Source organism: Gobio gobio (assembly GCF_949357685.1).
Source record: "Gobio gobio genome assembly, chromosome: 4".
Taxonomy (NCBI): Eukaryota; Metazoa; Chordata; class Actinopteri; order Cypriniformes; family Gobionidae; genus Gobio; species Gobio gobio.
The window spans coordinates 46108341-46129628 of NC_137100.1; the positions used below are offsets into that span (position 1 = coordinate 46108341).

Below are 21288 nucleotides of genomic sequence, written 5' to 3' on the forward strand. Positions count from 1 at the left end.
GAATTGAGAAAAAAAAATGCCTTGATCTTTTGACATGTAAGAGGTCATTGTACTATAAAAAACAGTAAGTTTCAGAACTCAAAACTTGTTAGTCCAAAAACCAACCTCGAAGACAACTCGTATCGGATTTTGTCACATTACAGCCCTATTCGGACGGGTCTAGTTTTTCTCTGCTCACTTATGCAAGTTTATATAAACAGCCACTGCTATAAACTCGTGAAGTTTACTTAAATAGGGTTTTATAATGCATTCAAATTATATTAACAAATAATAAGTTAAAAGACATATACGTCATACGTGATGCTAGAAAAAGATTTTATGCTAGGTTATTTATTTTCAACTATGTGAATGTCTCATTAAGGCCCAATCCCAATTCTATTTTATACCCCTTCGCCTTCCCCTTGCCCCTTGAAACAGAGTGCCAAGGCGTAGGGGTGAAAACATTCCCCTACGAAATGGGACACCACTACTATAGTAGTGTCATCATACCCCGTTTATTTAATTATTGTCCTGTGACATTTAACCATTATAAACAGCAAAATGAAGTGCGTCGGCTATATCAGGCGCAAGCACGTTTAACAAATTACTCACTCCCAACAGAGTTTTGCGCTGTATTTGGACTTAATAAAACGGCGCTCATTTTCAGTTCAAAAACGTATGAGCCAGAGTTTCCTAAGATGATACAGAATGATACAAGCCTGGTGAAGCCGCTTTTCCATCGGGTCAAACTGTTCTCTTTGTTTATTAACCGTTCCATTCCGTGCTGATCCGAGCCGGCCGGTACGGATATGGTTTCATTATCTACTGTGGTGCTGCGATACGTTATATGTCAAGTCAGTCGTTGCCTTGGTAACGCAAGAGTTTACAGACGATATGTGATGTAAATATCGACTGCGTTATGAAGGATGACCAGATATATATTTTTTAAACTATTATTAATATGTGTTCAAATCAATCAAATAGTGCGTTTAGTAACCCAGCAAACATTATGACGTTTAATGACCGTTGAAAAGACGTCCCTCCGACACGTCCCGTCATGGTTGAAAAATAGTTCCAAAATGAAAGTTGAACGGACGTCTTCGACGTCATCTGGCCGTGAATACCACGTCTTTTCTGCGCGCCCCTGGACGTCTAAATGCGTCGTCTTCTGGATGTTTAAATGTGTCGTCTTCTGGATGTTTAAATGTGTTGCTGCATAATTTAAGTGTGTATATAAAATAATCACACACCCATTGTGTAACATCGTAAAATGCAATCAATTATGTCTTGGTTTTCACATTTTGACAGGTTCTAAAAAGGTTCAAAATCGGTCCAGTCAGACCTGAACGTCCATGAAACGTTTTAATCACGTGTACATCACAAACAAGAACACATTTGTGGACATAAGCAAAAAGAAGCATGTTCTGATTTAGCAAAACATTTTATTTTTTTGAACAGCCACAGATTTTCTTCTTTCATTAATGTTTAACATCCATTAACCAAACTAAAATAACAATTACAAAATACTGAATTATCATTATATAAAGGGATAGTTCACCCAAAAATTAAAATTAATTTACTCACCCTCACGTTTCAAACCTATACATTCCACATTTCTATGTTCTGCTGAACACAAAGATGTTTTAAAATTCTTTTGTAACCAAGCAGGTCTCGCCTCCCATTAACTACCATTGTAGGGAAAAATGATTATGGTAGTTAATGGGAGGTGAGAACTACTTGGTTACAAACATTCTTCAAGGGTCTTTTCTGACCCCAATGGACGTTTGCTCAAATAAAAAGTTCCCTTTGTGCAAATGGCATGAGACTTTGTACGGTTGTCAACACTCTCTAAATCTACAAATAAAAACAATTAATTGGATTGATATCTGTTTTTATGTTCGTGTGACAAAAAAAAGTCACACTCAGGCTGCTTAGAACAAATTTCATCCTCAAAAACAACAGAACATGCATACAGAAATGAAGTGGCACACTTCCAACAATGCATAAAACATCCACAATGCAAAATGATCATGCTCAAACACACACATACAGGAATATTTGTTCAATTTGTTATTGCTGTTCAGTTCATAGCATTTTGATGTTCATGTTGTGTATTGTTTACTCAATATGTAATAACTTAATTTCTGTAAATTTTTGTTCTGTTACAGTTAGTAACTGAAGTGTACATTCAATTTGTAGAATTATAAGAAAATCAGATGTTTGAAATAAAATGATAAATTCTAAAGACTCTGGTTTGATTCTAATCATAATGTAACATTGAAAAAAAATTCAGTACAAAAAAAATACTAAACTTTGACTAAATTAATTAATTTTAATTGTTATAATTGTGATTTCATAACATTTAGATATGAATCCAACTGTAAGATACTTGTGAAAAATGTCTTTCAGTCAGTCACATAGTAAGCAAATAGTGGAGCTTTGCAGCCATTTACTGGTAAAAGTCTTTTTTTTATTATTATTATTATAAAACTGTATTTTCCAAAGGATGGGCAAAAATCTTACACTAAACAATGTCAAATTATCCATGTTATCCCCACGAATGAAAGTTAGAATTTTGGGTCTTTTATAAAGTGAATTTTACATAAACTGATTTTGTGTTTTAATTTATTTATATAAATTTAACAATTATTATAAATTCTCCAAAAACTGCACAGATGTTGAGTAAAAACATTAATAAACATAGTTTATAAAATTACATTTTGTTGCCTGGGGTCTGTGGTGTCCCTCTTAATTCCCAAATTAAGAGGGTTAAACAAGGGTTAGACATCTTTTTGTTCAGCAGAACATAGAAAGGTATACAGGTTTGAAACACGAGGGTGAGTAAATGACAACAATTTTCATTTTTGGGGGAACTATCCCTTAAACACATTAAAGTAGTTATTTTGTTTGTAATTTTTTGTAACCATCACCAACAGCTCTTCCTGGAGAGTGATTCAGGTGTTCTGCTATTGCTGCATCAATCTCAGAGTCCACCTATTCACAGCATCTGAGGGAAGAGAATATATTTATTTTTAAAATAATAGGAAAAATTTGAGGTAAATGACATGCACTTATTTTCAAAATGTATTGCAAAAATGATCTCACAGCTCAATAAAAAATAAATAAAAACATGCAACAAGATGAATGAATCATGAGTTAAACATAAGAAAAATGTAATCAACATGCATTACATTTTATTTTACTCTATAAAAGATGTTCTGCTCTAAATGGGTGTTAGTGGGGGATGGAAGCATTACTTTCTGAAAGAAACTCTCAAAAGGCTACATTAATAGGTTACAGTAATAACTTGTGCTGTATAATTAAACGTGTTTAAGTTGAAAGTAACGTTTAGCCTACTAGCTAATTAGCCAAAACTCAAGTAATTCTCTGTTGACAACGTGGGCCTCATTTCTTTCGGTTCCTTCATGTTAAACAAGTAAAACTCAAGTAAATTTATCAAATACTACAAAATGTACTTACCCAACAGTAGATTTTTAATAATATATCAAACTCTCTCCGCAAGTCCTCTTCTCCTCGTGGTTGTAATGTAGACAGGAACTGGAGAACGGAACGCTATCTCGCGAGATAATCTATAATATCGCGGGATTTTGAAATATCGCTAGATTTATTAATATCTTTTGTTACTACATCTTGGCAGCACAGTTCAAGTCAGACTTAATGGTTATAGGATATATTACTGTTTTACATATGCATAGGCTACATTCCATAAAAATAATAACAACGAATACATAAAACGGGTTGAAATAATGACTAAAATGCAGTGGGTTCACAATCACTTAACCACACAGAGCACTTTGTGATTTTAAATATATTTAGCCTATATTCAAAATAAATTAAATATAGGCTAAATCTTGTATTTCATAAAGGTTTTTTTTATGGGTCTTGACTGGACGTGTACGGGACGTCAGTGGACGTCTATTCACAACCTCTTAAAAACTACTTGGGGCACTTAAATTAATTATTGCAGTATTAACCATGCAAGGTGTAAGCAGCTTCTGCATATTTCACAATGATTTCATAGAGGGTCATCATGGACTATAAATGCACGTGTAAAAGACGTCACCATAGTGACGTCCTCTTACGACGGATTCACAACAGGGTATATATTGAACTACACATAGCTAAAAGTCAAAGTAACTATTATACATGCAACCGGAGAGAACTGTAGACAGGTACAAATGTATCTGAGTGCATTTTTAAGAATGTTCTGTGTTACATACTTTTACCGATTTATGCCGTCCTACCGCGACTATTTTTGGCCAGGGACACGACGTTGCCGTCGGACCAATGTTTGCTGGGAAGCTACAGAGAAACTGGCAGGCAGGCGACACGCAAGTGATCGATCCCGAGTGGCAACATACACACATTCTAGCAGCACAGAGTCGGTGGAGGGAAACTCCTCATACCCCTTCATTTGAAGTGTGGTCCTGAAAAATCTTCGTTTGAAGGGCTATCTGGCCCTTTGTCTCAAAATTGTTTATAGTAATTATTATTCAGGGTATATACAGAACTTCTTAAGTTGAATTTAATACCTTTTACTACCTTTTTTAATACCTTAAAAATATTTTTTAATACCAGCGCGACTTCAAGCTGCAACTATAGTAGCGTAAATGAAATATCTTTCCAAATGGAATAACATATTGCATCACAATGTAACGAGGTCATTATAACTTAACATCAACTGCCCACAGAGATGAGAATAGAAATAAAGACAGAAGAGGAAGGAGACATCTTCTTCATAGTTCGTGCAGTGTACAGAGGGAAACGAGAGCAATTTTCACAGCGCAATATAGATTTTCTTTCTTTTTCGTTTTAAATCATGAAGGCGAGTCAGTGGATATCACACAAAAACGCAATGTGCGCGAGAGTCGGTGAAGTCTCAAACCTAGTCAATTATTCACTACAGAAAGTGAAAGTAAAATCTGACAAGCTTTCGGCGCATATACTCACAGAGACAAGAGATATCTCGTTATTTATATAAATCTGCTTTAACATATGCTGATAACGTATAGCCTATAACTGTCTGAATTTATATTCTTAATATTTCTCTTGTGGCCCATATTGTGAAACAAATTAGAAGAGAAGTATAGGCCCATTTCGTCTTAAACAAGTTGTTTTTGAAATAAAGCTGCTCTTACTTTCTGATAATACTGATATTATTGTAGTGTTCTGACAAATTATAGACTGATAATCATTTTAATTATAGGCCTATAATTCCTTGTTTAATTGGGCAAAATGTATTAAAATAATGAGGAGTAAGCTAATCTATCTATTCTTTTATTATGCAGCGTCGGTTATGCATTGATGCATTATGAAATTATCACGGGGGCAAATTAAATGTAATATCAATTTAATAATAAAAGTAGGCCTACCCTAATAATAATAATAATCATCATTTATATACATAAATTGTAAATGCTAAATCCCCTGATATCGATAGCTGATTAATTTATAGGCTATCTCTCTGTTATAGGTTTTTTGCGCATATTTCACTCGTGAGCAGACAAGTCGCGTTCGACGATCCGAGCCATGGTGTGAGCACATAAACCATGAGCTTTGGCTTTACATCGCATGCGATCTACTCGTACAGTGTAAGTAGATAACCTTGCTGAAATCGCACAGTGTATGCCCAGCTTTAAGCAACTTGCATAAATCGAAACAGCTCTTCAATGCCATCGCTCAAATATAAAGAGTGGTGTTTAGTTGCAAGGTCTAAACACCACAGATCGCAATGTAGCGTTGGTGATAGGGCATAGCGTCTGCTGTCTGACGTCTGTCACGCACCTGTTGATGAAGCTGCTAGGACTAACGTTAGGCTACTGGCAGTGGTTTGAATCGGGAGAGCAGTCGCAGTGGAGGTTGGGGTCGTTGATGCATCCGTAGCGCAGAACATTGATATGGGAAGCTGCTCGCTACGTCCGCGCGAGCTTGGTGGCTGCTATATGATTACATATGCGATTTGACGCCATTCACCCCCACCCAGGTTATATTAATTGTCTTCTTGCAAACGTGGCAATAGGCCTCGCGGCTGTTGCAAACTATTGGCCTAAGCCAGTCTTTAAATCATGAGTCCTCCAGCCAGAGGTCCGAGAACTTACATTTCCCCATGCTTTAATTACTGAATGGAAGCGAGCTCGCGTAGGCCTACATGTTTGTCAGCAAGCCAGCCGGGTACCCAGTTTGTTTCAGCGTGCGCGCGAATGAACACCACCTCACATGATATCGCGAAGGTCCTACTCTCAACATATAAATAAATCCACGCGAATTTTTGAAAAAAAAAAAGGCCTGTACTTAACACAAATTGAAAATGTATCTAAAAAAAATTGGTCTCGAAAATGTAATACCTCGTCAGATGACGTTTACTACTTTTTAATGCCCTTAATTTTGTCTAATTTCATTTACTACCTTTTACAACCCCGCGGACACCCTGTTATTGTAATTATGATTAAATTATATACAGAAAGCAATCAAAGAACCCTCCCTGGAGCTGTCAATCACAAGGTGCGAATTTAGCAGTGACTGTTCTGGACTCTGGCCAAAACTCCCGTTATAATCAACGACGCTATCTACACTGCACAATGAATCTCTTATTTACATCGTGTTTGCACTTTTAATTATGATGAAAGCCTTCTTGAGAGTGCAGAAATTGAGCTGCAATGACAAGATCACTGCATTCATGCGCTAAACAGACATGTCTGTCATCGGCTACAATGCTCATTGCTTCAACCTTTCATGCGACGGGAGTGGATCTAAATATAATCAACAATTTTCACTATTAGTTAATCTTGACAGCTGTAATAGTAAAAACTTAGTAATTTTTTTTTAAGATAGTTCCAAGGTAAGCATTTAGTCACAGAGGTGGGCATTTACAGTGAAGTCTCACAGCAGACACGCCCCTTCAAACAGAGCATTAAAATCAGAAGGCTAATACAGGATAGAAAATGGCCTTTTATTTCTAAATTATGAACATTTTTGGAGTAAAAATCATACTAAGATTATAAGTGCACCTCAGGAAACATTATTAAAAATGCAATTCATGACCCTGTGGCGAGAAGGGCGAGCGAGAGCCGCGAGAGAGTGATGCGAGGCCGGTGAGTGATTGGATGATGAGCGCCAGCTGCGCGTCACACCGGTCTCGGATCTCTCACGGAGGAGTGAAGGGAGCATAAAAGGAGGAGCGACGACAGTGAAGGATTAGAAAGGACCAGGCCTGGAGTTTAAGTTGTGTTTTGTTCACGTTTTGTTATGTGTGTTCGCGGCAGTCGTCCAGGAGCTGCCGCTTTTACTTTCGGTTTATTTGTTTATTTTGTACGTCTTTTAAACGTTCGCCGGTTCCCGCCTCTTTGTTCACATATCAATATCCCCCGTTACATACCCCCTTTAAAGGGGCTATATGCGTTTTTCTGAAATTTAAACTCGCGACTGACACCTGTGGCCAAAAAACAGAACTGCTCTTATTTTCTGCTCGCTCTCGCAGCGGTGGTGACGTCACATCCGCAGACAGCGCGGGAAAAAACGACCCGCCAGAAAATAGGAAAAATAGGATACAGGCTTATAGGTGCACCCACTGTGAGCGGACAAGGTGTCAGTATGCTCATCAGGAGATGTTTGAGTCATAAATAGTAAAATAAAAAGGCTATTGTTACGTTTATTTTGGGGGAAAAGTTGCATATAGTCCCTTTAAGGATGAACAAGGAAAGCAAGTAAAAGGGAAAGCATATAAAAAGAGGCATTTGGTTCATTTTGGCATGAAGAGGAATAGATTATTCTGGTGAATGGCTGTTATGACTGACCTTCCAGACATCCTCATCATAACCCAATTGTGTCTGTCAACATGACGCCCAACATCCACTTAGCCACAGTGAATAGAAAATAGCCCTCATGAGACACTCTGAAGAAAGTGTTTTCTTTTTCTAACTTTTATCTGGAGAATTCAATTGCTGCCATATGTACTGAATTTGATGACCAAACAATTCCATTACGGCTCACAAGCTCGCAATCTGATTCTAACTGTGATTGGATTCTGATTAATTTGGGTATATGTCAGTTATAATGTCCATTTTGCTTATAAATGAAAGAAATTCTATCACTGCTAATGCTTTAATGATAAAGAGAAGTGTTTCAGACTGATTCAAATTGGCAATTTAGCTTTTTTAGAGCTATTCAGTGAAATAATCACTCATAATAATCAAGCTACACTCATCATGCTTTATGTTTTTTAACCCACTAAAAAGAACTGGTCATTTGTTTGTTAATTGGACAACACCGGTCATGTCATTTTTTGCGCAGCCTGCAAGGACAACTTAATACAACTTTAGTGCACATTGAAATGTAACTTTTCTTTTGCTGTGGAAGTACACACTTGCTGCACAATCAGATGCATCTCTGCATTCATTAATCAGCTGCAATTGACCGCTCTGGGTTTAATTAACAGGAGTGTGTGCAGTGGGAGAGCACCTGTGGGAGAGACAGATCAGTTCTCCTGTGCTCTGACTCTTTCCTACAACTTGAAGAGTACAAGTTATGATGTTGTGACTATAATTCAAAAAGCATGTTGCAGCTAGATCCTCCTACCACAGCTTAAATTATGCAACGTGAGATAAAGAAAGAGGGAAGGAGGGAAAAGGAGAGCAAGAGAGAGACAGACAGAGAGGTACACCAGATACACGTGCTGTCATCATTGTGCCTAAAATGGGTACGGTTACATAAAGTAATCTCTATTTTTAGCAGCACACCGACTTCAAAAGCAACTGCTCAGTTGGTATAGGAATCAGAAACAGAGGGATTTTCTTCTTCATTCCAGACCTCTTCTTCCCACTGTTATCTCTCTGTGTCTCTTGTTTTCCCTCTATATCATTTTCTGTTTTATTTAGGTGATATTTATTGATCAGGGATGATGTTTGTGGGCTTACAGGAAGGCTTTTTCCCCCACACACTAACACACATACATAGCAGCTCGCTCCCATTCAGCATGGCTGCCACTCTGTCTAGACAAGCTCTTATGTTACAACAGGACAAGATATATATTATTCATCTGTCATCATGTTTATGTTCTCAAAAAGTTAAAAGCCATGGCCAAATTTTGAACTTTTTTCTATTCTGACTAATTTGGGTATATGTCAGTTATAATGTTCATTTTGTTGAAATAAATGAAAATGAAATAAATTCTATAACTGCTGATGCTTTAATTATAAAGATAAGTATTTTAGACTGATTAAAAGTAGTAACGTAACCCTTTTTAGAGCTATTCGTTAAAATAATCACCACATAATCAAGCTACACTCATCATACTTTATGTTTTTTAACCCACTAAAATTAACTGGTAATTTTTTTGTTAATTGGAAATTGTGTCAAATTCTAATTGAATATATTCAGGTTTAAGCCCCACCCATATCCATCTCTATCTGAATAGAGATACATAAACATAATTTGGTAACAAATACATTAGCTGTGTAAAAAATTAAGAGACCACTGCAAAAGTAGCAGTTTCTCTGGATTTATTATTTATCTGTATGTTTGAGTAAAATTAGCATTTTTGATTTATTCTACAAACTACTGACAACATTTCTTCCAAATTTCAAATAAAAATATTGTCATTTAGAGCATTTATTTGCAGAATGTGACAACTGGTCAAAATAACACTAAAATATGCCATGTTTTCCGATCTCGAAATGAAGGCAAGAAAAAACAATCCTTCGAGTTGGGGAACATTGTCAGAGCAGGAGGAAGCAATTTTTCTTTCAGGAATATCTTGTATGTGGCTTGAGTAATGCATCTTTCGCGGAGAAGTATTTTTCAGAAGGACATCCTGGGATTTTTTAATGACCACAGAGAGTCAAGACCTCGGTTTAATGTCTTTCTGACAGTATAGTGTCCCCATCACTATACTGGGATGTTAGGACCCACACAGACCACAGGGTGAGCACCCCCTGCTGGCCTCACTAACACCTCTTCCAGCAGCAACCTGGTTCCCTTTCAAGGGAACTCGCGCTGCGTCAAAACGCTTAGAGAACGCTTCTGCGTGATTGCGTCTTGAAGCACTTGTGGAATCAGTCCAATGGACAGACGGAACGTCATAGACGGGTGACGTCATAGACCGGAAACTATAAAGCACCCGTGAACACAGACAGAACTAGCTTCTTCGCCTTCAAGAAGCGCTCTGTGTGAATCTTGTCTGTAAAAACTGGTGTTTTTTGTCTGTCTTTAAAAAAAAAAAAAAAAAAAAAAAAAAAAGTTAGGCAGGAGTTTTCCACCTTTGTTCTTGTAAAAGAAAAACATAAAAGTAAAACAAACGTGACAGCAATTCACTGGATGTGTTCATCCCTGCCCTCATTTCATTACGGGTGGGGATGCATATTCTATGTGTGTTGACTGTTCGTTAAGCCGCCGGGCGCTCTCCGACGAGGGCGCTTCGGCTCGCGTTCCCCGCGGCTCAGGTCCCTTCTGCCGAGGCAGAGCGGCGGCTTCAGTCGTGGGGATCGCAAATAGGTCCGGCAGAGGGGTTGGAGACGGGCATCGCCCTTTCTCTGCCTTCACCTGCCGAATCCAGTGTTTCATCTCAGGGTTGGAAGCACGCTTGCGGTTCCTTCCGCCCCGGGTGAAGCGCAGAGACATATGTATGTGCGTCAGCTTTCATAAAAAAGGAGTGGGCGGACATTCATTGATAAATTTCTCAAATGTGTAAGAAAAGCACGTAGCGAAAAAGAGAAAATAACGACTCGGATCTCATATTTGCCGAGGCAACATGTAGATTACAGTCTGCAATATAAACACTGCATCTCACGTTTTGCCGAGGCAGCGTGTAGACTGCTAAGAATGTAACGGATTTGCAGAGCTCGTGTTTCCGAGGCAACACGTAGATTACAGTCTGCAATATAGTAGCGTTTGATCTTGCGTTTTGCCGAGGCAACGCATAGATCAGGGTCTGCTAAAAAAAAAAAAAAAAAAAAAAAAAAAAAATACATATATAATGGACAGAGCTCGTGTTTGCCGAGGCAACACGTAGATTACATTCTGAAATATAAGAGAAATCAATGGATCTCGTGTTTGCCGAGGCAACACGTAGATCATGTTGCCACAATGCATTTATAAATGGGGGAAAGAAGGAAGAGAAAAAGAAAAAGAGAAGCCTTTTTCTCTGTTCCTATGTTTGACTCCTCTTTGCATTTTTCATGCCAATAATATTCAGCCAAAAGAGTGAACATCTGAGTGGTTTTGAATGCATTTCATTTTGACAAATTAAATCATATTTCTTTGTGGCTTGAGAATTCTTTATATATGGAACATATATATACATATTTCTAAAAATCCATGGTTATGGTAAGAGCATGCGCTGAGTGCTTCATGCCCTTTCTAATTCCAAAATGTGGAAGCAGAGTGAAGTTCTCTTCAGGCAAGGCGGTATTGAAAGACCGTTATTGTCATAAAGAGGGCTTTGTCAAAGTAAAACTCCTGATGCCATCAATGTCAGGTTTCTGAGGGAAACCCTCCGTAGGAAGGCGGTGTTCACCACATTATACGCTGCCCATCTCCCTTCGGGGCCCTCAAGGGGACCATTCTGCCAACCTCGCCATTTCATGTGTTTCGGGGCGCAGTGGTCTCTGGCGAACGCATATCTCAGGGTCCACCCGGAAACGTAGTGGTCCTGGGATGTGCGCACCCTCCGAGGAGGTCCTAGAGCAGTCAGGCCAGTTGTTCCCTGCGCCTTCGTGCTTCAGGGCACTGCGCTTGCTGCTTGTGGTACACCAGAGGCCAGTCTTGAGAGACTGGTATCTCTAATATTTCTGACGATATAAATATCATGTCTCTGAGGGTCCCTTCCGTAGGAAGGCGGTGTCCACCTCATTATACGGTGCCCGTCTCCCTTCGGTGCCCTCAGGGGGACCATTCTGACAACCCTGCCACCTCGTGTGTTTCAGGGAGCAGTGGTCCCTAACGAGCACATATCTCAGGTTCCACCCGGAAAACGTAGTGGCCCTGAGATGTGCGCCCCCTCTGAGGAGGGTCCTAGAGCAGTCAGGCCAGTTGTTCCCTGCGCCTTCGTGCTTCAGGGCACTGCGCTTGCTGCTTGTGGCCACGGGCCAGTCTCGAGAGACTGGTATCTCTAATATTTCTGACAAGCTCATATCTCAGGTTCCACCCGGAAAACGTAGTGGCCCTGGGGTGTGCGCTCCCTCCGAGGAGGGTCCTAGAGCAGTCAGGCCAGTTGTTTCCTGCGCCTTCGTGCTTCAGGGCACTGTGTTTGCTGTTCGCGGTATGTCAGAGGTCAGTCTTGAGGGACTGGCACCATGGCAGAATCTGTTAGGTTTCATGGCAGCTGCGTCCGACGGGGATACCTTTTTGGCCTGCTGAGCATGAGACCGTGACAGTGGTGGCTTATAACCAAGGGGTTTCCCTGAGGGGATACCTGCTCCGCATGATGGAAGTCACGCGGCGATGCTTTCGTGCTTTAGTTATGTGGAAAGATCCTTGGTTTATGCCCTAAAGGCTGGTATTGGGGACTCATGTTCGTCGCGTTACGCTAACGACAGAGTTTCCTTTGCGGGCTGGGGGTAGAAATCATGAGTGGTCACTCTCTAGAGCAATATAACACTGCATCTCATGTTTTGCCGAGGCAGCGTGTAGATGCAGTCTGGAAAAAGAAAGAAAAAGAAGGAAGCACATCTCAGGTTCCACCCAGAAACGTAGTGGTCCTGGGATGTGCGCCCCCTCCGAGGAGGGTCTTAGAGCAGTCAGGCCAGTTGTTCCCTGCGCCTTCGTGCTTCAGGACACTGCGCTTGCTGCTTGTGGTACACCAGAGGCCAGTCTTGAGAGACTGGTATCGATAATATTTCTGACAATTTCAATATCATGTCTCTGAGGATCCCCTCCATAGGAAGGCGGTCTCTACTTCATTATACGGTGCCCGTCTCCCTTCGGTGCCCTCAGGGGGACCATTCTGTCAACCCTGCCACCTCGTGTGTTTCGGGGCGCAGTGGTCCCTAACGAGCACATATCTCAGGTTCCACCCGGAAACGTAGTGGCCCTGAGATGTGCGCCCCCTCCGAGGAGGGTCCTAGAGCGGTCAGGCCAGTTGTTCCCTGCGCCTTCGTGCTTCAGGGCACTGCGCTTGCTGCTTGTGGTACACCAGAGGCCAGTCTCGAGAGACTGGTATCTCTAATATTTCCGACGATATCAATATCATGTCTGGGGGGGACCATTCTGCTAACCCCGCCACCTCGTGTGTTTCGGGGCGCAGTGGTCCCTAACAAGCTTATCTCAGGTTCCACCCGGAAACGTAGTGGCCCTGGGGTGTGCGCCCCCTCCGAGGAGGGTCCTAGAGCAGTCAGGCCAGTTGTTCCCTGCGCCTTCGTGCTTCAGGGCACTGCGCTTGCTGTTCGCAGTATGTCAGAGGTCAGTCTTGAGGGACTGGCACCATGGCAGAATCTGTTAGGTTTCATGGCAGTTGCGTCCAACGGGGATACCTTTTTGGCCTGCTGAGCATGAGACCATGACAGTGGTGGCTCATAACCAAGGGGTTTCCCTGAGGGGATACCTGCACCGCATGATTGAAGTCACGCGGCGATGCCTTCGTGCTCTAGTTATGTGGAAAGATCCTTGGTTAACGTCCTAAAGGCCGGTATTGGAGACTCATGTTCGTCGCGTTACGCTAACGACAGAGTCTTCCTTTGCGGGCTGGGGGAGCGATCATGAGTGATCCTGCTGAGGCACTGGCTGAGGCCCGGGTAAATATAGACTCCACACCGAGGTGGCGGAGCTCTTGTGGTTATCCAGCTCCTCCGGGACTGGACACCATGATACGGGAATGGCCGAGGCCACCCTGTACACCTTTACCCGATTGCTCTGCTTCTGGGAGTTCTGGAGAGAATTTGCCGAGACGTGGCTCGTCTGCTGTTAATAGCTCCGTACTGGCGGGCCAGAGTAGGGCCCAGACCTAGTTTCTCTTCTGGATGGCTCTCCGCTGGAGATTCCGTTCAGTAGGGAATTTAACTCTTAAGTGAGAGGTTTGATCATCACCCCTGCCAGGAGGGTGAAACTGGGCCTGGCCTCCGAGGGGGCCCAGCCCATAAGTTCAGGTCTCTCAGCCGAGGCTGTCGAGACCATATATCACTCCAGAGCTCCGTCCACTAGGGAACTGTATTCTAGCCACATTGAAGGTGTATGTGGCAGCCTTAGCTGCTTTCCACGCTCCTTTTGGGTGAGGTTTCTTTGAGGAGACACCCGCTAGTTACTTGTTTCCTTCGTGGCTTTTTGAGGCATAGATCTGCAGTCAAGGGTTTGCGCCCGGCATAGGGAACTTCATCCTAGGCCAGGCTGTGTTGCTGGGGAAAAAATTCTACTAGCATTGTAATACCTATAGTACTGCTGGCCTTTGTCCTCCTCGGCGTCAGACCAAGGGAAACTAATCTGCTTTGACCACTCCTGGGGTGCAGGTGCTATCGTATTAGTGTGCACTTTTGATTTCACACATACGGTCACATGCTCTTATGGCGGCGTTGGTATTGCGTTCTCTAAGCGTTTTGACGCAGCGCGAGTTCCCTTGAAAGGGAACGTCTCAGGTTACGTATGTAACCATGGTTCCCTGAGAGGGAACGAGACGCTGCGTCACCCTGCCATATTCCCTGTGTGCCCGTGAGCGACTTCTTTCAGGCTTTTTCAGAAGCTAGTTCTGTCTGTGTTCACGGGTGCTTTATAGTTTCCGGTCTATGACGTCACCCGTCTATGACGTTCCGTCTGTCCATTGGACTGATTCCACAAGTGCTTCAAGACGCAATCACGCAGAAGCGTTCTCTAAGCGTTTTGACGCAGCGTCTCGTTCCCTCTCAGGGAACCATGGTTACATACGTAACCTGAGACGTTTTCCTAGGAGGTCCCCCATCCAAGTACTGACCAGGCTCAGCCCTGCTACAGTCTTGGGCTACAGGGTGAAATGGCTGCTGGCCATTCGTAAGGATGATGGTCTCAGGTGGAGCCGAGGGAGGGAGGAGCCAAGGTGGAGACAAGAGGTCGACCAGCCAAGGTGGAGTGATGGGCTCGGCTGCTGGAGGCGGACTGGCTGGATTGGGCAGAGGAGGGAGAGGGAGGCTGGATGGGAGCATCGTTAATGACAGACTTATGTCGCTAGGCAACGACACAGGCTTGGTGCTGGGTGGAATAGCGGCAATAAAAGAAGACATGGAAATCGGCCATGAAGTAATTACTTATTCAAATTAAGTACCTACAAAAGAGAGTATGCGATTTCGGACACAGCCTTGGGTGACCAGCGGAGACAAGAGACCCTCGTACTCCACAAGCAACCCCATGGCGAAGCACGGTGTTGCCGGCTCACACACCTGGTCAGACTAACTGTGGGGTGATGCTCAGCTCAGTCCTCTTATCCTGCTCTTTCATTGCGGCAGACTCGGGCTCTCTGTCTGTGGTGGGCTCTGTCATCTTCTACATGTGAGGCATGGAAGACAGCTGGCTAGGCTCTGAGTCTGGCGTGGCGTGCCCTCCATCAGGACGAGGTCATCACAGGATGCAAGGTGGCAGATGTTGGTATAATACTCCACATAGTCCTCAATGTCTCTGCCACCTTGAAAAAAAAATGACAGCCCTTTCAGACCTGTGAAATTTCCCTGCTGAGGCTATATTTACTGTAGCTATATCCATATTTTAGGGTGTTTTTCTGTCACACTTGGTTGCTATAAAGATGAGAAAAGGGATATATTTGCAGCAGTATTGAATTTATTAACATAACATAACTAAGAACACTATGGAACATAACAACCGCAATACACCAGATGTAGAATGGACAACTAAACAAAGGTAAATAAAGACTTAAACACACAGGGGTAAACAAGGAAACTAAATGAGCAACAGGCGTACTTAATTAGTGAATAATTGGTACACACAAGGAAACTAAGTCAACATACAAATGCAGAAAAAAGAAACAGAACAGAACCACACCAAAACACAATGCGGCGCCAGACGCACAAATAGGCGCAAACGCATTTGGCAAACGAGCAGGTCAGAAAACGAGGTGTGTTCAGGCGCATTGTTGGCGTTTTGCTATTTTGAGGCAACTGAAATAGACTGCACCATTGACCAACTGAAACCTGATCTAAAGTCAATAGCGAAATATTTTTTTGTTATTTAAAGAGCGCGTTAGTAATATGCACCTATAGGCGGGTCCACAACGTGCGTACACTCTGCTTATTACACACACAGGACACAAACATTTTTAAATATGAAAAATTAAAGATTAAAATGTAAAAGATTATTATTGTTTATATAAATATAAAAATGCCTACATGTCATAACGGATAGTAATTGCATGTATCAGAATGACCTATTTGCAGTAATGACGAATGAAATTGGCTAATTATTTGACCAATCGTGCCAATACACACATGTATTTAAACTGACTTGTTAGGTTGAGGGTGTCTATAATCCACCATGTAAATAGCAATCTGCCATGGTGCAAGTGCACCTGGGTTTTAAAGGGAATGGGAGACGACACTCTGATTGGTTTATTGCACGTTACACCCAAAACACACCCATTATTCATTAAGAGAATAGGGACGACCCTTTTAGATCATGCGCCGGGCTTCCCGACCATTTGTCCTTGTTACTTGTATAACCTAAATGTACTTGCGCCGTACGCTTTAGACCATGTGCATAGATCGTTAAAATAGGGCCCAATGAAACTAAGCAGAACAAAACATAATGATGACACTGTAATCATAGGCATTCTAAGAGAAGTTTTTTGGGGGAAAGTAATTTGGTTTCCAAAGGTTTTCAATTTGAGCGTGAAGAGCAATGAAACATGCTGTCACAAATCTCATAAAGAGAGAGAGAGAAATAGACCAATCAGATAAGAAATTAAAATATTTAAAAAAGCAGATGAGTGTTTGCTTGTGCTATTTTATTATAATGTCATCCAAACCTAACCTTTTCTTTCCAACAACCCTCAGTAGATCCCAAAGAGACTTTGAAAAGAATCTGGGTGGGCAGGGTGTTTGTTTGTCAGGGTGTTTGGTTTGTCAGAGTTTGTTCTAACGGCTGATATCTTCAGCTGCCAACGACATCAGTGGCCAGAGAAAGTAAACAACTGAAAGAAAAGTTGTTTTTGAGTCATTTGCCATTTAATCACAGAATGTCAAATGACATCTTAGATCTTCTACTATCATCATCAAAATCCTCATCATCCCTTCACTTTCTAAAGCAGATCATCTATTAAAAAGGGAGAAATAATAATCAAGTCAGTTTTTTCTCATTCAGATCAGATCCATTCAGAAGCATGATGATGATAATGAAATGAAATAACTAGAGGGTTATAGTAGTTAAACACAAACAAAACAACACAAGAGACTGTAAACAAGATTTTAAAAGTTTGAGTTGTTCGGTTTCATAAAATGTGGCTTTCTGTGCTGATCCCCCACCAAGCACTTGATGTTCCCCCTGCCATGTTTCAGATACCCACAGTGAGAAGCCTGTGCCTCCAGCTAACTCCATAACCTCTTCACATTTACCAATTGACCTACGGCACAACTACAAGTGGACAGCAAGCCCAGCATTAATAGACACAAGCCCCTGTGCTCTGGGAGAGGAAGATGAGGAGATGAGGGGTGTTACTGAGGCAGGGATGGGTTGATTTGTATGCACCCCTGCCAAGCATGTAAATGGAAGATGAATCTAAATTTTTTAGTCCCGTGGAAAAAAAGAATGGGCAGTTCATTCTGTGTCACTCTCAATCTATTTCATTTACACCTTGTGTGAACAGTCCCATCACCTGCCTGGCAGTGACAAATGCGGTTTATTTATTTATTCAAGAGATTAAACAACAGCTAGACACAAGATCCATGTCCAAAACTGGTATAATGAGTTTTTGTGACAATAACTGCCAAACAAACAATGATCAAGAACTGAAAGTGAGGAAGAAAACATGCACTATTCATTTGGTTCTATCTGTGTGGGCTAAACTTCAATTTGATCCAGAGCTTTCTATCTTTCCACACCTACAGTAACTGCAAATAATCTATTATTTATATATAAGTCTATTAGACCCTTAATCATCATAGTCCTTACAGTTAAGTACAGAAAATGTCTAGCAGAGTATAATGATAAAAAATAAACCATCCAAAGATGATCCTCATTATTTACTCACCCTCATGTCACACGTCGAACAATGACGTGCAATGTCGATTTGTTTGTTGCACAGATATTTGGCTTAAGAAAAGTGTCACATGATCCTTCAGAAATCATTCTAATGTGCTGGTTTGGTACTTGAGTAAAATTTCTTATTATTTTGATTATTGTCAAACGTTTTTTTTTTTTTTTTTGGAAACTGTGATACATTTTTTCATGATTCTTTAATTCATTACATGTATATAGCGCTTTTCTGGGTACTCAAATCGCTTTACATATGGAAGGGGGAATCTCCTCAACCACCACCAATGTGCAGCATCCAACTGGATGATGTGACGGCAGCCATATTGCGCCAGAACACCCACCACACACCAGCTTATTGGTGGAGAGGAGACAATCAGTATATGGGGATTATTAGGAGGCCATGATGGACATAGGCCAAAGGGCAAATTTGGCCAGGATGCCGGGGTTACACCTGGGTTTTTAATGACCACAGAGAGTCAGGACCTCGGTTTAACGCCTCATCCGAAGGACAATGCTCTTTGACAGTATAGTGTCCCCATCACTATACTGGGGTGTTATGACACACACAGACCACAGTGAGCACCCCCTGTGGCCCCACTAACACCTCTTCCAGCAGCAACCTAGTTTAGGATGTCTCCCATCCAGGTACTGACCAGGCTCAGCCCTGCTTAGCTTCAGTCTTGGGCTACAGGGTGATTTGGCTGCTGGCCATTCTTTGATAAATAGAACGTTCAATGAACAGCATTTATTTGAAATAAATATTTTGTAACATTATAAATGTTTTTAAGGTCACCTCTGAATAAAAGTATTAATTTCTTTAAAAAAATCTTACTGATCCCGAACTTTTGTCATATGGACCAAATAATTATGCTTTTTCTCCTTTTTGTGGCTTTACACACCCTTAGTCACTATGGAAAAGGTATGTGAAGATTGTGTCCTCGTGTTCAGTGAAAAAAGACATTGTAATTACTGACTGTGTAATTATTAAGATTTAATGAAACTCTGCACAAAATGTTAGTAAGTGAATCTATCCCACTCATCCTAAAAGTGTAATGTTTTAGAGCTATTGTTATACTTTTAAAATAGTTACATATTTCTGTAGCCAATACGTGCCCTATAGGCTTCTATTTTAAGCGCAATGGCTACTGTTCATGGATTTGTTTTTACAAAACTGAAGGAATTGGTCGAAAATATCTTCTGTGCAAATCGACAACATTTGCTGAAATACTCCTTTAAGAGGGTAAAAAAAACTCCGATCAAATAAACATTTAAGAGGATGGAAAAAACTCCCACAGCACCCTTCCTGTCTGGTCAATACAGCAGCTACTGCTCCATTATGCTAATGTGATTGAGCCCGCAGAGATGAGCAGCATGGAACAAAATCCAGAAATAAACCACCAAAGTAAAAAGACCAGCTCATCATCTCATCACTTGGAGACCCAGTTAGTAGAAGGGAAGACTAAAGCAAGTTTCTAGGCTAGAAACACCATCAGCCAACATAGTTTGATGTGACTTTTAATCAGAGTGTGAACGACTAGAGTGTTGAATGAAGGGTGAAATTTAAATATTACACAGCATACAAATGTAATAAAAAAATTGAGAATATTAATTCATATGTTAATGAAATTATGGATATTCCCTAAGGGGTGAATTCACCAAAACCACTTTTAGAATAATTAACATAATGCTATTGGAAATGATGGAGAGCATTATAACCAGGCATATATCTAGTAATCAAGTACACTCTTCATTTTAAAGTTTCAGGTGATTGATTCAGAGAGGTGGATCTATGGTCCCAGATCACAGAAGTCTGCTCTTTTCTAGTAGAAGAAGATGCCCCTGCTTAAGAAGAACTTGCATTTACTGCTAAATTGTAACATACATAAAGATAAGCATAGCATGAACAAGATAATGATGCATCAATCAATATAGTTTTAAGGCAAATAATTAAAACATTTGCAAATAAAGATTTACTAGGCTAAGGTGACCCCCAGGCTAAACTTATTCCAACTGTCACCTGATTTTTGCACAATAAATAAAATACGTCTAATGCACAAAATGTCAAATTTTTTATATTAAATGAAATACAAAATAAAACATGCAATTTGAAAAATTAGTTATTAGTATATATATATATATATATATATATATATATATATATATATATATATATATATATATATATATATATATATATATATATATATATATATATATATATATATATATATATATTCAAATATCAAATAACAGAATCCCAATAATTATTATAAAATAAAATAATAATAAAAAACACAGCAACATGGCACCGGGTGACTTGTGTCTCAATTCTGAGGGTGGCATCTTACACCAAGAAAATAACTTTAAAGAGCCCCTATTATATATTTTTGTATATATATATATATATATATATATATATATATATATATATATATATATATATATATATATATATATATATATATATATATATATATATATATATTGTATGATTACCTTTCACGTAGTGTGTAACATAGTTTTAAGTGAATGAAAACATCCTGCAAAGTTTTAAATCTGAAAGTGCACCGTATATAAAGTTATTGTCTCTCAAAAGTAAGAGTCAATTAAATGAATCGTTTTTTAAATGAATCGCAAGCCGTTTCGTTGTGACATCACAACGAAACATTAGCATATTGCCCGTCCACTTATTGAGCGCGCAGACACCAGGGAAAACTTGAACCACCTCAAACACTACAGCGTATACTGGATAGGATCATGTCGAGAAGACGCTGTACTCTACAATATGTTTTTTTTGTGTTTCATATTGTAGGTATCTGGCTAACCGGCTAACTTACGTTATTACCGCCTTTCTGAAATACTACTGTAAATCAGCTGTAGGCTGCAATATTACCTAAAACTGTGTCTATTCTTACTACTTTGAGTAATGATAAAGGATGGAGCAAGATTTGTTTTGCAAACATTAATGTTCCATCAGTCATTCACATTAGTGCTGGGATAACGCATACGCTGTTATTGATACAGTTCCCGCATGTGCACTGCAATAAATTAGAAACACACACACACAGGTTTGTTGATGAGGACGCACACTTAATGCTGATGGTGATGAATTACAATTGAAACATCTCATGTACC

At 40.4% G+C, this 21288-nt stretch overlaps 1 protein-coding gene and 1 long non-coding RNA gene across 2 annotated transcripts in view; both read right to left on the reverse strand.

Moving 5' to 3' along the window:
- Positions 1-21288, reverse strand: part of trpm3 (transient receptor potential cation channel, subfamily M, member 3) — a gene marked incomplete at both ends in the record, with an annotated part of 178491 nt that overhangs the window by 52063 nt on the left and 105140 nt on the right.
- On the reverse strand, positions 1402-3638 carry LOC307125674. The gene is made up of 2 exons (XR_013816407.1): positions 3460-3638; positions 1402-2986 (listed from the first exon to the last, which is right to left on the reverse strand). It is a non-coding gene; the product is annotated as an uncharacterized lncRNA (long non-coding RNA).